Raw genomic sequence first — 17,492 nt, forward strand, 5'->3', positions numbered from 1 at the left:
AAGACATATAATGGCCACATTCTGAGCTACTTCAGGGTGCTAATGCCCTTTGAAGACTTTTAAAACCTCACTCCCCATAAAGGACTGCTCTCGGGGTTCATGTGCCCTACATTCATAAAACTAGACTGAACTGCATTCATCTTAAACTCGCACAACAAAGAAAGACCATTCTTACTTGAATTCGTTGTTGCTCTTGTTCTGGGCCATATCACTTATGAGTACATGTCTAGCCTGAGAGCTGCTGGATGCATCCAGCCTCTTGTCATCTCCATTTCCTTTTAATTAACTATGCTTACCTCCATTTTCTTCCTTGTTCCAATCTGACAGTCCTATCCGAGGGTCCCATCCCAAGGCTATTCTACTTGCTCTTTTTAAGTATTGTTTTTAATGTTTATGACTCAGTCTTGAAGAAGTGTCAACGCAGAGTTGTATCATTGTGCAATGCTCCAAAGCCAGAAAAAGAAAATTAACAAAATAGAACTCTCTTTGGACTATTAGTAGATCATGGGATCACGTCTCTATCGTTAGAGATCATTGAGTGGGCTCTGTGTGTACCAACCATTTCACACAATCCATGAACGAATCAGGGAATGACATGAATAAAAAAGAAAGATGCCATTCATCCATCATTGTGTATTTTGTGTACATAGTGATTTAAATTAAACAAACACTTGAGTAAAAGGCACAGTTATACAATAGTTATGACAATGACATAAAACCAAACAAACCTAAGCAGGAACAGTCACACAATTTATTAAGTACAAGTGAAACAATAATGGAAGTGTTGTGCTTAGTGATGAGTCCAGTAGCCATAAGGAATGCAATATTCTAAAAGCATACCAGTTTCTTTTATAAGAACAATATGAAAACAGATATATTTCAAAAGAGACAGATTCTTTGTCAAAAAATCTCTAAAGCAATAGATGAATAAATAAAGAGAGCTATTTGAGCAGTAAAGTTAATTGAATGATAAATTTGGAGAGAAAAAAACATTATTTTTGCAAAGTTCGGATATAATAAACCGAATCAATTTGGTGTCCCATGTCGCTTGTTAAACATTTAGAAATATCGGGTCTTACTAGTACCCGTTAGTTAAATGCCTTGTCAGGGCCTCGTTTTCACTGATGGCCAACATGGGGGGATCTAGTAAACCTAGATCAGTCTTGAAGAAGAACTTACATCACAGCAGAAGAGATTCAATTTGCCTGCTTCCCGACCTGCAAAGTCAGATGAAACAATTCGATTTATTGACAAGACTTTAACCTTTTGAAAACAGCTGACATTGATCCTTTTATACATGTCTGACAATGTATCTGATCATTCCTTCTCTTATAAGATTTCACATTGTGTTCCTGCCATCATTGTGTGAGGCAAACTGCATTCTAATTGGTAGCCTACGACTTGCTCTTCTGACTTTCGCGAATTGAGACTAAATCTACCCTTGCAGCATCCTCCAGGGCACTTTCTACCTGTAAGAAAGGACGGAAAAGAGTTGGCCATGGAGCTATCAGCACCACTCTAACACATTTGTGCATGCTTGGCTGTAACTCATCTGGTTAAATGTCTTGTCCGCTTTGGTGCTTTATACGCTACAGAAGTACCATTTGTTGAGTTAAAGGTCTAGTGTCCACCACATCTTCATTTACTTCACTAGAGCTGATAGTTAACCCTTCATCATTACTTTGCTTCCGGAAAGATGAACACATGTATTCCTGCAACAATTATGCTTTTTCTTGTCAAGCAAGAGGAGACTTTGCCTTTATCTATTATCACACCAGAGTGTGTTTACTTCTACTAGTTTCTAGTCATTGCCATTTAAAGTTGACTGGTCACACACTGTTGTAATCAAAATGGTTCAGGGAGCGTTAGTATGTGTTGCAGTGTATGTTTCAAGTGATACATCACCACCAGACCTTTTTAATCTGCACCAGGATTACAATTAAGTGTTTGCCAGGGCTTTCTTGTTTGCAGCAGCAGAAATCACAGAACGTGCTACGATAGAGGACCATCTCAGCTTTGGTAGAAACTTGAAGGGCAAGAAGAGTGAGCTTTGGTGTTATTGGTGCAGTGTATCGTGGGGTACATTGACCAGCCCAGCAGAACTCTCCTGCTACACCAAACTGCATGTTCCGCAGTTACAAGAAGAATGGCTGCGCTGGCTCTGCAGAGCACTTATTCCCTTGCTTCAAAACTGCATTTTTTGCAGTTAGAAAAAATAATGGCTGCCCTGGCTCTGTTGAGCACATATGGGGCGAGATGAAACATAGAACACCCCGAGAATGGCTGCAGTTATTTTCTTCATGTGCACCAAAAAGAAGAATTCAAAAGTAGCCTGGTGCAGCGCTGCTATTCTGTAAACTCAAGACTTCTAACTGAAAGAGAAAATGTTCTGTGTTTAAATGACTGCGCACTGATGCTATCTCCATCTTTTTCAACATTACACAGTTTGGTTCCAGTAAGGCACATCCATGCCCATTTATCTTCAGGTTGTACACCAGCAAATGAGGGCATTCCTCCTTGAATGGCATGTGTGTCAAGTAAAAACTGTGAAAGAGCAGTGAAATTCGTTTCAGGCCATACAGGAAGCAATTATTCTTGCAACAGAGTAACACTGGCAAAATTCCTCACAAGAAGCTCTCTCTCTCTCTCCCTTTGCTTATGTCAGTTTCAAAGGACCCTTGTTTTTGAACAGATTCCTGTGTGTAGAAATTGACCAGAGGTATGTAAATGTTCAGAATAAAGATGCAAGGAAATTCACATTTGTAAATGATCAGGGAAAGTGAAATTAACCTGTGTTGCACTGGATATTGTACAAGCTCAATGGAAATCATACTGTAACATGCCCAGGAACACAACTAGATATGTTGGGAAGAACAGTTGCCATAATATAGGAAATTGTACTATGTGTTGTGTATTTCACCCCACAAAAAGAACTTCAACATCCTGGCTAGGCCCAGAAATTGCTGTCAAACCTTTTGCAAGTCAGGCACTTCTAAATGTGCCAGCCCCATGGGAAAGGAAGTTCCCTTACAGCATGAAAGGTTCAGAGGTCTGGGAAGTAGCGACCTCGACAGACTTCCTGGCATTTCTCCAGCAAGGAACAATGGATATGGGGAAGTGGTCTTGTCACAGTCAAGTGTGAATTCCTTGTGACACCTCTCTTCAACTGCATCTGCCAGAATGAAAGGGTGATATGGTAGCCCTGCTGCCCAGAACTGACACAGTGGAGGTAGGATGACTGCCCTACAGTGACAGATGCCATTCATTTGATTTAAAAGATTTTTATATCAAAGTATTTATGTCAGTAATCTAAAGAAGCAGTAATGTAAAATGTTGACAGCTTGAATGAAATTGTTGCACCATGAAAATAAGACAACGTGGATCTTCTTAGCATGTGGGAGATGCAAATGGCATTAAAGTGTCATTTCTGGGGGAAGCGTACATGCTACAATTATGAAACTTAAATGCAAATATGCCTGACAATGTTAGGCTCATGTTATCTATTTGTATGATGTTTTATAAAATATTTGCCCTAGAAATTGTGAAAGATTTCAAGAAGAACAAAGCAATATCACACAAACTTAACATTTGGACAGAAATGTTCCTTGTAAAATATGGGATTTGCCTATCTAATTTTTTATAAGGGTGACATTTATAAAAATTAGCATTTTGTGGCATAACTGATTTTGGCAAAAGTAATTGTGGTATAACAATGCACCTCATAAACACACCAACACTAAAACTGAGTCACTTCCTTCAGACCAATCTGCTTACATGGAGGCAGCGACATTTACAGCCTGACCTCTCTGATTTTAGAGGAGTCTAGCTTAGTTCTGCCCACATAGTAAAAATCCTCTGATGTCATCCGGCCTATATAAAGTGGAGAGATTCAAAGTTCAAGACAGACAGACAGTCAAGAAAATCCAGCATTCATAAATCAACATCCAGAGATCCAGACATTCTACATACACCCTGCAGGGTTCCAGATTCCAGTGCCAGGCCGGGGTAGCTGATAGCAGATCCAGGCAGAACCTCTTACCTGGGCTGAACCTCTTATCCAGAATGAATCCCTACAAAAATCCCAATAATTCAGGGGAAAAGAGGGAAAGGCTGCTGAACCTTTTGCTTATTATCCAGTGACCAGACCTGCTTTGCCCAGCTACCTGCTTTGCCCAGCTGATGAACCACGCTGTCCGCTGAGACCAGACTCCGGTTGCCTTGCTGAGTCCCTAGAGGAGAGCCGTCACTGTGCAGTGACAAAACCCCTGTCCCGCTGTCCAAAGATCCGGCTGGCTGTCCAAACTATTCCATTCAAGTGCTTGTTGAAGTAAACCCTTCCCCAGTAACCAAAAAGCTGCATCCGTTGCTTTGTTACCTGGTAGTTTGCCCAATCCCATAGAATTCCTATAAATATCCTAGTAAATTCTTAAAATTGTTAGAATCCTCTGTGTATCCTGTCCTTAGGAGGATCTGTGTTAATTTCCTTGTGTTAGCACCATTCTTTCCAAATCATTTCAGTCTGCTGTATAAGTCCTTAGTTCTATTTGGAATAAATTAATTAATTCCCATATAACGAGGGACACTGCGTGAATGGATTAACATTGCAAATTAACCGTTCGTGGGCAGTGTCTCTTTTTATAATCTAGTCACTAAAAATAGTTTCAGTAGAACCTGCCCTTTTCCTCTTAAAACCGATCATGTCCGTGTAACTGCTTTCAATATAAATCAGTTTTCCCTTCCTTCAAAAACCCCATACTGTCGCCCATCAGGAGTCATACTTTCACTTTCATTTCATACCTGTTATGTCCCTTTGTATTTTAGCATCAACACCAATTTCCGATTATGTCTGTTTAGCTCATTTTCCAAGCTGCCTTGCTATTTTAAACCCGTGAAGCGAAGCAATTGAAATTTTACCACGTGGGATTCTTGCTGCACTGTGTTTCTTCTTCCAAAGTCGATTTCCTTAACTGTATGCCCGTTTTTTAGTACATTACCTTGTAGCTTGTGAGTTTTCTTGACTCGTTAGTACAGCCACACACATTCTTGCCTTATTCATTCAACCGCACATGTAAAATAACTATTCCATAATTCAGAGTGCCATTTTGCTTATCTTTCAAGTTAGCTCAATACGATTTTGGCCTCCCATTCAGGGGTGGAAGTCGGATTTTCATTCCGATTTTTGCCTAGTATACCTGAATCCTTGCTAATCCTCTCCACCCACACAAAATTTGGTTAACATTGGTGTGAGGGAGTGTTTCAGGGGGAATGCCTAACTGTGGTGCTATCTGAAAATTATACTAAAAAAGTAATCTTACTTTCATGCAATTCTGCATTGTGTATCTTATGTTAAAATGTAAAACTAAGTGTATTCTATCATTTTACTGAATAATTATCACCACACTAGTGATTGCTGCCCAATATTGAATGTGTTTGATTTTTATTAAAAAACAAAAAATATATATATTTCATTACTACACACCGGCCTGGTCATGCTCCATTGCGACACAGGGTGTACGTTAAGGTGTACGTTAAGGGGTTGTGAGACGGGTTGGCTGCCTTCTCAGAGATTAAATCTGAATGCAATAAACTTAAAAGCGTTTTGATTGGGTGCTGCATCCCTGGCCAGTAAAAAGAGTCCTGGTCTGGTGTATGATGCATTGTTAAAATCCTTAACAGTATGAACATATAAACAACCATCAACCAAAATTAGTAGTTTATTACTACGCTAACTTTGATCCTGTGCAGGCGAAAGCAATTATTTTAATGGACCAAAGCAAATGAACAGATGGTAAACATATACATTAGGGTTTATTTCCTTTCTTAAGGCAGAAACACCTTTACACAACCTCCCAATGGCGATGTGGCATTAGCATCTGAACAATTGATTCTGCTTGATCAATACCAACTGAATACCAACTGTGGACGCCAGCCGACTGAAACACCTGTCCATGAAGTTTTGTTCCTGTGATATGTAGGTTGCACACCTGCTTAGGCAGGTGGTTCATTGTTCTTTTTGTCTATCTTGCTTGCTTCCCCTAATATGGATATGTCAACGTCACTACTTTAGAGCTTTCATAAAAACACAGTAGCAATCAAGCAAGCACTTGGATAGAAAAAGGATGAAGTCTCAAAGAAATATGCTGATTCTGTTGCGAAAGAGACAGCACACCGACTTGCAGGGTGTTCCCTACCTAGAAATCCTCCATGGCAGGGTGGCTTGTCCAAGTACACTGAGGCATGCTTGGCAACCTAGAGGCAGAGAAAGAGTGCTGTGCCATCTTAGCTTTACAAATTTCCGTGCCTGGTCGTGCCATGGCACTACTTGGTCTCCAGCTTTACACCTGCCTAAATTGTTGGAAATGACAAGGCATTCCTAAGTGTGGTCCTAATGCTGCAGTACAGAACACCATTAGAACATCAGCATTCAGTAAATGAAAGAACTTTGGCAGCGGTGTACCACAGCACAGCATGTTTGCCTAAGGCAACTTAATGTTTTAGTGACTGCTGCAAAAATGAGCACATACCCAACAAATCAGAGGTGTGGATAGTTTTGAGGCTCACTCAGCCCACTCATCTTTTCAATGCCAAATCACAGAACACCATTACACTTGGTAAACATTTGGGAATAACTCCTTTTACTAATATCACTTAAGAATGGGAAAACAGCTCTCCACACACATATACCAAAATTATATATTTTTTTATTTATTTTTTTATTGTAGCTCTTTGGTTTACACAAGAAAACCTTTAGCTATTTTTACCGAACAAGGAGCAGACTACAACATAAAAGAGAAGAAAATGTCATAAAAGAGAGTGGAAAAAAAGCAAGTTCAACTATACAAAATCAAGACGAGAGTTAATTCAATCGTTAAAGAAATCTTAAAGAACATTTTAAAAATCAAGAATAATTGAATAAAAATAACCCAAAACAACAAGAATAGCATTTTCCCAAACTTCTGTTTTACAGATATGCTAAAATATTTATAAACTTTATAAAAATGCCTGTTTTACATTCCCTTTCTCTTTCTTTTCCTTTATGTTGCTTAGTGTTTAACACCTCAAAAGTCTGCTTGATTTCAGGTCCTTTTCACTGTGCCAAGAGGTTCGTCTAGTCCCTCCATTTTTTCAAAGATGAACTGGATAAATTTTATGACCGAAAGATTGTTTGAGATCTTATCTCCTTCCAGTAGGTATGACCATCAAAGTTCAATGTCCTTGAATCTGTATTCCTGCCAGATATGACCTAAGTACGTCTGTCGTTCACCTCTCACAGTGGGGCATTCCAGCAGCAGATGTTTCAATGATTCAACTTTTAATACATTTTTACATAATCTACAGTTCTTTGGTTCATCTTTCTCTCTTTTTCTATAATGATTGGTTCTACTTGGCCAAAGATTCAAACGCAGCTTTAAGAAGCCTTGTCTCAAGAACCAATTAGGGAAAAGGGTTAGGTATTTGGGTAGTATATTCAATTTTTGCGGGACTGCCCAGAATTCTTCATAGCCTCGATATTTAGTGAGCTCGTCCAGTGTATCAATCCAATCTCTAGTGTACATTTTTTTTTCACGTGATCTGGATTGTTTAATAAGGATTCTTCCGTTTCATTTAAATTAAGAAGGATCATCTGGCATATTTTGGCCCATTCAGTCAGTATTGGTTCCGACCTCTCTTCCATTGCTTTTTTTATGGCCGCAAAGCCCCCCTTTGTTGCCGGTTCTAGACATCTTCTGTAAAAAGACAATATCTTCCACTCCACGATGACTTTCAGAGAGGATAATGCCAGCTCTCTTCTAATTAATTGAATTGGGAAAGATTTTGGCAAACCCAAGATAGATCTCCAGAACTTGCCTTCTAGACGTGACCATATTTTGTTGTCCAATAAGAGTGAGGTTTCTGATCCATAGGTTAGGATTGCCACTACTTTTGCACTATAGAAGTCTATCAGTGGTTTCATGGAGAATCTACAAAATCGCGCCAGTAGAATCTTAGCTTGGCCTATTAGGTTTCCAAGTTTGTTTTTTAAGTCCTGACATCTCGGGGCTTCGTATCTGTTGGTGTTGATACAAACCCCCAGGTACGTAATAGCTGTCACTTCCATTATCTTTTTATTGGATAGATACCATTGGGGTGAGTTTATTTTTTTCTTCTTTTTGTTATTAGAGAGCGTCAAGATCCTAGATTTTTCAGGATTGATGGTCATTTTGTTTTTGGCTACATATGTTTCTAATGCTTTTAGTTGATGTTGAAGTCCTATAGGAGTCTGATCGATTAAAACTATGTCGTCAGCATAGATCAATCGACCAATTGCTATATTAGCAAGTTTTGCTGGAAAGGATCTTATATCTACAAAGGCTTTTTCCATATCTGAGGAATATAGTTTATATAATTCTGGAGCCAAGGAGCATCCTTGCTTAAGCCCAATGGTCGTAGGAATTATGTCCGATAACAGGCCGGCTTTATTTATTTTCACTTTAATTGAGGTGTTCGAGTGTAATTCCTTTATGTTGTAAAGTAGAATTTCTGGGCAATTCCATTTTTTTTATTTCCTCCACAACCTCTCGCAATCAACTTCATCAAAAGCCTTTGATAAGTCAACAAAAGATATATAGAATTTCGCCTCTTTGTTGGTCAGGGTTCGAGCTTTCAACAGATTTAGAATAAAGATGTTTAATGGAGTGCCTTGTCCTTTTACGAACCCAGATTGCCATTCGTCCTTACGGCCTGTTTGTGATTCCCAATTTGTCAAAGATTTTAAAAGAATTGAGGCAAAGATTTTTCCAGCCACATCCAGAAAGGCAATTGGCCTGTAATTTTCTGGGACTGTTCTTAGGCCCTTTTTAATGATTGGCACCACAATACTCATTTTCCACGAAGTCGGTAGTTTCCCCGAAACCAAGATATATTTGAACAGTTGGTGTAAGATTTTAGCCCATTCCGCTGGGTCCTTTTTCAGACCTTCATTAGTCAGGCCGTCTGGCCCCGGTGCTCTAGAGTTCTTTAGCTTTTTAATCATGTCTTCTAATGTCTCACTGTCTATGGTCAGCAAACTTTCATCCCATTTTGGTATAATCCAATCATTTATAAGAGGTTTTAGAACTGGCTGTTATTGTTTGTAGTATAATTCCCATTGTTTCTCTGTGACTGGATTTGTTATTATGGCATCTTGCAAAGTCTCTTTGTTATTTATTAAGGCCCATGTCTCTGCTGTATTTCTCTCACATATCGTTCTTAACATTGCCTGGGAGTCGTGGTTTAGCATTGTTTTTTGTGCAACTTTCTCCAATTTCTAAAGGTTTGTTTTATTTCTCGTACTTTATCAGTTTTATTTACCTCATTCGAGACTTTCAGTGATTTTAGTTGTTTCCTCATAGTCTTTTTTTTATCAGCCACGGCTTGATCGAATATATGTCGATGTGACATTATTGGTTTTGTAGTGCCGGGTTTAATTCTAATATGGAAGATTTTTAGCAGAGGAACATAATCGATGGTTTGCAGAGGTAGCTGCAGATACAAATCATTTAGGGTGGATGTCAAGTTATCGTTCAGCGCTGGTAATTTTGCTGGATTCATTTTAACTCGAGTTCTCCCAGTGTTGATTTCTATCTTGAATGGATATATTTCCTTTATGTTCTTAAGAAGAAAACTAGAACAAGTAAGTTTGATAGCATTGTGGTCACTAGCCTTGGTCGGTTGCACCTCAAGTTTTTGAATAAACATTGACATATTAGTTGAAACTGTCAGGTAATCTAAGATGGCTTTGGATTTCAGCCTTCGCCACGTCGGTTTCCCTGGGATGTCGCCTAACGTGACTCCATTTAGGATTGTGCAATCTCTAGATTGTAACGTGGACCTCCAATTGACCCCTCTTTTGTGTTTGGTTGTGGCCATTTTCGGTACGTCTTCGAGTACTTCATTGTTTTCGTCCAGACAAGTGCAATTAAGGTCGCCCACCAATATTATCCATTGGTCATGTCCTTTAGCTTTCAGATCATCAATTGCCTCTGCTACGTCCCTTGGAAGGGATTTGTTTCCTTTAGCTCCTGGCACCCAGTATATATTCATCAGCACAACGTGCTGGTGGTGTTGATCGTCTAGGGGCGACGAGGTTTCCAGGACTAAGATTTGAATATATGGAGTCAAGTTCCATGAATGAATCACATTCCAGTTTAGTTCTTTTTTTATCGCTATCAGCAGACCCGCCATTGGTCTTCCTTTTTCTCCTTTTTTTACTGGGTTTATATTTACTGAATAGCCTTCGATCAGGGGAGTTTCTCTCAACCACGTTTCCTGCAGGCATAGTACATCTGGCATTTCTTTTTCAAATTCATTTTTTTTTTAGAAGGTGGTTGAATCCCCTTGTATTCCAGGAAATAAGGGACCATGTTTCCTTTTGTGTTACTTTCCGGCTCTATAGTGTCTTCATTTTTCCTGCTGCTAGGTTGGCCAACCATACCCATCTCTCCTGTTCTCCCTCTTGAGGTTGGGTAACCTGCGATTGTTTCATGGCTTTTTTATGCGTATCGTACGCCTCTTGAAAGCGAGCTTTCTTTGAGATAGTTTCTTGATCCAGTACCTCTGTTTCTGTTTCTTTATTGTTTTTTTCGGTTATCTTGAACCCCTTCTTTCTTATGGTCCTCTCTTCGGATAGTAATAGCTGGTGAATCACCTGGGAGCATGTTGAAACCCGAACACTATCCATACACCTTTTGTCAGGAAATTCTATCAGGGTTATATCACTAGAGCTGATTAATCTCAAGGCTGGTATATGGTGGAACAACCTTAGGACATTTGCTCGGTTTAGAATAAGACCGTCGTCTATATGTACTAGTCTTTCCAAAAGAAGACCTCTGCCCTTTTTTTCCGGGTTTAATCTGCGTTTCGGCAGTCTCAAGGGACTAGTCTGGAAATCATCAGTTCCACTGATCTGCTCACTTTCTTCTGTGGTGTTTTCCTTGAATTCCAAAATAGGTATGGGGCTGTTTATATTTTGATTTCCCAGGTTTCTTGTTGGACTTTTAATTGGTATATTTGAGCTTCCCGTCATTGTTGTCTTTAATTTTTTCTTACTTATAGTTTCGGGCTTGACTGTATTATTTTCCTTTTTTGTTGTTTCAGCTTTGTTTGCGTTTTCCCCAATTATCCTCTTGTCATCCAACATTGGTTTGACTCCCCTTTCTCGTTCCGTCTGTACTTGTTCATCAGTTATTTCAATTTCCTCTTCTTCTGAGTCACTATCAGTTGAGACGTTGTCATCCGAGATGGAGTAAGTGGACATATCCATTAACTCCTGATCGGAGTCATCCGTTTCTGCTGCTTCATTGTTATTTAGACTCGTACTTGTTTGCGTATGGCTACCCATGTTTCGATTTACCACAGTAGTTGCTGCTTCCTTTGGTGTGCTCAGACATTTGAAAAATGATTTGCTTTTATTTGATTTACATACCCTCTGCGGCGGTTGATTTTTTGTTTTTTTAAGTATCTGTAATGGTTGAGTAGATTTCGCTTTCTTATCATTCGTAGCGATTTTCTCCCTTCGTTGCGACGCAGTGATACCTTCCATCTGTTTTACGTCCTTTTTTTTAAAGATTTCGCATCATTTTGAATTCTGCTTATCTATTTTTGATACCTCAATATCTTTTTCATGCTGTGAAAGGTCTAAGGTTTTTTGAGGTGTGTGTTGTCCTTTTTTTGTGATCTGTTTTGCTTTCTGATCGTTGGTCGCCGTGGCTCCTCTTTGAGTTTCGTTTTCCGCAGAGATTTTTGAGGTATTTGGCACCAGTTCATTATTTTCTTTATTTTTTTCCTTTCCTTTTATTGTGTTCATTGTATCTGTAGTTGTTTCTCCTTTCCTCGGAGTTGGGATTGGACATTCGACCTGATTACTTAGCTCTTCTAAGGTCCCTTTTTCAATCGTATTTCCAGTACATTCTTTCAAATGCTCTTCATTTGCATTTTCTTCTATTTGTGGTTGCAATTTTGCTAATTCTTTTGATTGAAAAACGGAGCAGTCCGAACCACCTAGAGAGTCTCTCCTAGGATCTTTCCATCGGTTTTCCTTCTCTTTCATAATTGGTTCTACGATGGTGTGTAACATATCGGAGATTCTTTGCTCAACCTTTTGCATATTTTTTTGGATGGCCGATATGAATCCTTCAATGAAGATTGTCTTAGAATGAACCATTGCTAGCAATGTAGTGTGGTCCTTCAGAGTATCCGTAGCATCTTCGTGTAGTTTCATGTAAGGGGCCAGGATCGCTGCCATTGTTGTAATCATCAGGAAGTCATCCTTTTCACACTTTTCTCCCCCTGTCTTAGGTTTGTTGGTCATCTCCCTCTCTTTCTGAGGTGCTTCTATCGTTGATAGCGTGTTCAAGTTTGAGTCTTGGTAATTTTCTGTTTGAATTAACTGGTTTTTGGTTTCCCCTTTCATGGTTTGAACGGCCATCTCTACAGTTTGTGGCTCTTTATCTATTAAGATTGAGTTTTCCAGCATAACAGCGTCAGGGATTTCGTTTGCTGTGGTGTTTTTATGAGTTTGTTTCCTTTTGGGTAAATTCCCAGAAATGCCTGTCCCCCAATTTAGTAGGGATTGTTTCCCAAAAAAATGATTATTTCTGTCTTGAGCATCCCCTGAGGATAGGGTCCTGGGTTTCCATATTTTTTTTCTAGGTCTGTATATCTTATAAAGTCCATTCTAATTGGTTTGGGGGTTATTGTTTTACCTTTCGTTCCATTAAAGGTTCCTTTCACTGTTTTTGCTAAATCTTCCACTGTAGTATTGGGTTCTAACCCGGGAATAACCTCAGATAGTTGAATTAAATCCTTTGCCTTAGGACTATTTTTTTCTACTGTTTTTGATCTTATCTCTAGTACAGGTGATGGCTTCTCTGACACATCTTCCTTTGAAAGGTCAGTTTCCCTTGTAGCTTCTAAGTCATACTCATTGTTGTTGGGTGTTTCATTTTCCATAAAGGCCAGAGTTTCCTTAGACTGCTTTGCATCAGCTGAACTTTTTTGAGGCTGAGGTGATTCGTCCGTTTCGATCATATTGTCAAGTTGATGGAATATGAAATTGTTCATGGGTGGGTTGACCTCATTGCACTCTGAGTTTAATTGTATGTCTTCCTGTAGCGGCTCCTTCCCTGTTTGATTGCCGATCTTAACCTCTATCATGAACGGACCGAGTACTGCTCCTTGATTATAATCTTTCGTTCCGTGATTCGGAGTCATGCTTTCCTTATCTAGCACTAATTTGTTATCCTTGTCTTCGGATAATATTAAATCATCTATATGGTTGTTTGGTAGAGGGTGGTCACCCAATCTAGTTGATAGCACTACTTCTGCCATTAAGTATTTGGAGATCGTATGTGTATTAGTTTGGAACACTGATATCTAACCTTCAAATGGGGCTGTAAGTATCTTGTCCCCTGATGTTGTCTGGTTATGTCAGTTGTTTGCAGTGTTCGGGATCAAAAGGGTCGAACCCCAGCAGTCTCCCTTTCCTTAGGGCTTTAAATATAAATTTTGATCGATTCGCAGGGTGGGATCAAAGGGGTCAAGCCCCAACAGTCTCCCTACCCCAAAAAAAAAAATAAAAAAAAAAACAACACAACACAACTGGTGATGTTAGCTTGCTTATCCGGGGTGATCCTAGCGATTTTTTATCCTTTGGTCATATGACTTGTTTAGCTTTGGGATATCCCCCAGCCGACCAGCCAAACAGCCCAAACAGCAGCGCCCTAGTCCCCGCAGCGGGCTTAACGCCGCTCGGGCGGATTGCCCTCGAATAAAAGCCCAGAATGAGTCACATGATCAGTCACGTGATCGTGACCGCGCTCTGCCTCCTCCAGGAAGCGAGCGCACTGCAGCATTGGGGCTTCCAAGATTAATGCTGGGAGATCAAACAGCAGGCTGCAAGTAGGTAGAAATCACAATTTTTGAGTCACCAGTATCCACCAAAATTATATGCACTAAAAGTGTTTCTCCTTTTTTTACTATTATTTTAAAATAACTTACATATCATCATGACATGATATGATATAATAAGTATTACCGAATCTGATCGATTTTTATTGATCAAACAGTACCCGAATTCAGCCAGTACCATTCGATCAATTTATATCGATCAAATTTGGTCATCACTACCGAGCTACCGTCCCCGGAGGATAGGTCAGCAGCAGCGTGCGCGTCTTGAAATCAAGACGACACGAAGCAACAACAGGTTCGATCCCCGGGTCCGCGCTTAGAAACCTCTGGGTGTTTAAGCACGTTATAAATATGTAACTAAGGAAAATGAAATTACACAATTACGCAACTAAGAAAAAAAAACAATTCCTGTAACAGCGTCTCGATGCCTGCGGGCTGTGTGAGCGCTTTATAAATGTAAAATAAAAAAATAAAATGAGGAGCGGGGGTTGCGGGTGTGTCCCCTGCTCCCCATGTTCGGTATTGATGGCCTTAGGGGTCCCAGGGGTGTCCCCCACTTCCTGAGAGTTGTAGGTTGGGGACGAGAAAAAATAAAATAATAAGAAAAGCTGATCCTGCAGCGTCGGATCCGACCCCATAAGAGGGACGGAACTGAGGCTGCAGGGTTAGAAAGAAAGTCAACGTGCACAATGTAAGTGGGGGGAGGGTGGAATGTACTGGGGAGCCCAGAGGGGTATGGATTTGTGCATTTTGGCCACAGAAAAATTGTTTTTTCGTGCAGGAATTTACTAAGGTCAATTCCGCCGTGAAGAATTATGCCACAGCCAAATCACTGAGATCCATATAATATGATATATGATGAGTAATTTATAATGCACCTTTACACAAGTGTTTCTAGGTGCGACAAGACAAGGTAGGAAAGACAGAGGAGGACAAAACAAACGATCTTCCTAGGGCTTGCGTCATTCAGATCATGTGTCATGCCGTATTACCTTCATAGATGGAAAATGCCTTCAAGTGTATACAAAGAACCTTTTTACAGAAACACAACATTGTGTTCATACTATTTTTAGACAGTGGTACACACAACATTTGTGGATGCATGTTGACTACAAGAATAGAATGTCATATAAAATGGCAAAAAGTGCAAAACTATCCAAATTAATCATAACCCATTATTCACAAAAACACCACATAGTAATTTCACAACTACACAAAGGTGTTCTTGCTAATGGCTGTATTTCATTCTATATAGCATTGAATAATATTACCTGTATTTATGTTTGATCTAGGTGTACCCTGTTTGTCTGTTGTTACATGACTCGGCAAAGTAAACTGTTTGCCTCACATCTGCAGGCCATTCGCTTGCTACAAATCAACGTAATGTGACAAAGAGTGAGTGGACAATCTTCTCTTATAGGGGATAAATATCTCTGTCATGGTGATAGACAAGGCAGATAAAAAACGGTTACACACAAAAATATCAGTCATGACACTGCCTGGAAGGTGGAGATGGTACATACAAATGTCATCTATTCCTAACTATGCTCTATAGCAATAGCTCTGGCACACTATGTGGCACTAAGGCCACAACTATCAACAATGAAGCATAGTATGTTGCATTTGGCATACTGTTGGGAAATAGAACAGGAACAACGTGTGGCCTATGGAAACTAGAACACAGTACCAAATGACAAGAAGAACATAACCCAGTCTCTTTGGCAGGGTTCCCATGACACCTTTCCTGGGCCTTCAATTTACAATTCCCAAGGAATGCAATTAACTCAACGTCAACTGAGTGCTTACACACACAAGGTTAAATCACAACATGTCTATATTCATAAACATCAAGCCAACAAAGCTGGAGTCCAGCATTCAAACACAAATGAAGTGAATACAGCCCAGCACCTGTTTCCATTGTCATGGGTACACACGTGCATAGCTCCATGTGTTCTTCACAAGCCCTAATGTAGTAAGGTTCCATGTCTGAAATGTAAGAAACTAAACACAATATATCTTACAATGTACACATATTTGTCTTTTACTTATTTCCTGTTTCTTTTCTTTCTTCTTACTCCTCCGGGTGGTGGCACTCTCAATTTATAGTTGTACCCATGCTCATCTCCTTTTTAAAGCACCCCCTTTCCTTGTTTCCAACATTCATTTGAAGCACCCCCTATTCTTGAAATCAAGGAGTCTGCAAACAATTATGCACGACATATGTACTGCTCAACTTCACATGCATTCACAAGACGAGCAGCTCTTTCAGAATTAACTGTCTGATGATGGTATTGGCGAATACATTACTGCTATAATGTCGCCGTCTCTAGCACTGTAGCAGGAAGACTCTTCCCCCTCACAGTGCAACTAAGTGAAACATAATTATCGAATAGTCGTATATTCTCGATTACTGCCTGTGCCACTCGCTGCCCCCTCCCCCCAGCACCCAGCAATGTAAACAATCTTCAAGGGGAGAAACAGGTTTGTTTTATCGTTTGCGGTTGCCCCACCTGTGTGTGTATCACATGGCAGGGGGCAGTCACAATGTTAGCGTAGAGTTGTTTATCTTTTCCAGATCTCGCAGCAAACAACGTTTCTTCTTAAAACTCTTCCTGACAACCAGATGTGATCAGTTAAAATGTAGATACACATATGTATCATGTCTCTGGAACTTTGTAAGTGGTATTTTGGTTATTACGTTGAGGCTTTGTTTTCTGTTCATGACATGCCAGCTCGGTTGCTCTAAGTACCTGGCCCGCATCCGTTGACAGGGACTCTCTCTACTTCACTGCGCGGAATGCCTGCTCTGACTGAACGCGTGTGGCGCCGAAAAAAGCAGCTCCCGCGCCCGGTCTACACGCAGCACCCTGAAGCAGGCGCACCTATCGTGTCAGCGATTGCTGCAGGTACACAGTTACTCGTCATTGTATTTAAAATAGCACGGCTTATATGTCTTACCTTTGCCAAGTTCCTCCCCGTTTTATTTCAAGCAAACGTGCGGGCGGTTGGTTGAGGCGGGCACAAGGGGTAATTTGCCAGTGCCCTGCCACACACGCTGTGTCGAAACTTCTCCTTTGCAACGCAGAAGCACGTTGCTTCCGCTCACCGAGGAAGTGGTAGCTGCAAGTCAAATCATGACGAAATATGTCATGCTCACCCGCCCAGCCGCGCGACCCCAAACCTTACAGAGTTGATGGAAGCGTGTTACAACAGGAGGCAGCGGAAAGCATGCATAGAAAGCGCACGAGGACTCCGAGAATGCGCACCACGCCTTGGAGGCAGAGAAATTCTTCCCACTAATGCCCGCCACTTATCGAACATCGACAGGCGTGTTACTGTTTTCGAAACGCGCTCTTAGCGCTCGTTTTTTCACAACACACGAGCGGTTAAATGCTTTTGAAACGCAGTATACCGGCCAATAGCGTGTGCTTTGCGGTTGGCACCGGCGCTCGACTATGAATGTTTATAAGTTCCGCTTTATTCGTGGACATATTTGTTCTCTTTTCTTTCACGTCGATTGGACTGCTCTTTGGGTGCGTTTTGCGGGTATTTCCTGTTTTAGGGTT

At 40.4% G+C, this 17,492-nt stretch overlaps 1 protein-coding gene across 4 annotated transcripts in view; it reads right to left on the reverse strand.

The window, feature by feature from the left end:
- APBB1IP (amyloid beta precursor protein binding family B member 1 interacting protein) overlaps window positions 1-17,242 on the reverse strand; it is a 1,612,974-nt gene extending 1,595,732 nt beyond the window's left edge. For 3 of the 4 annotated variants that reach the window (XM_069648143.1, XM_069648145.1, XM_069648144.1), the window contains exon 1: window positions 16,885-17,242. The gene's annotated coding sequence lies outside the window, so the exon portion shown is untranslated. The remainder of the gene's footprint in view (window positions 1-16,884) is intronic. The other variant, XM_069648147.1, reaches the window with a different exon arrangement.
- Window positions 17,243-17,492: the final 250 nt, after the last annotated feature.

This window comes from Ambystoma mexicanum, chromosome 2q (genome assembly GCF_040938575.1).
Source record: "Ambystoma mexicanum isolate Mex_15411 chromosome 2q, UKY_AmexF1_1, whole genome shotgun sequence".
NCBI lineage: Eukaryota > Metazoa > Chordata > Amphibia > Caudata > Ambystomatidae > Ambystoma > Ambystoma mexicanum.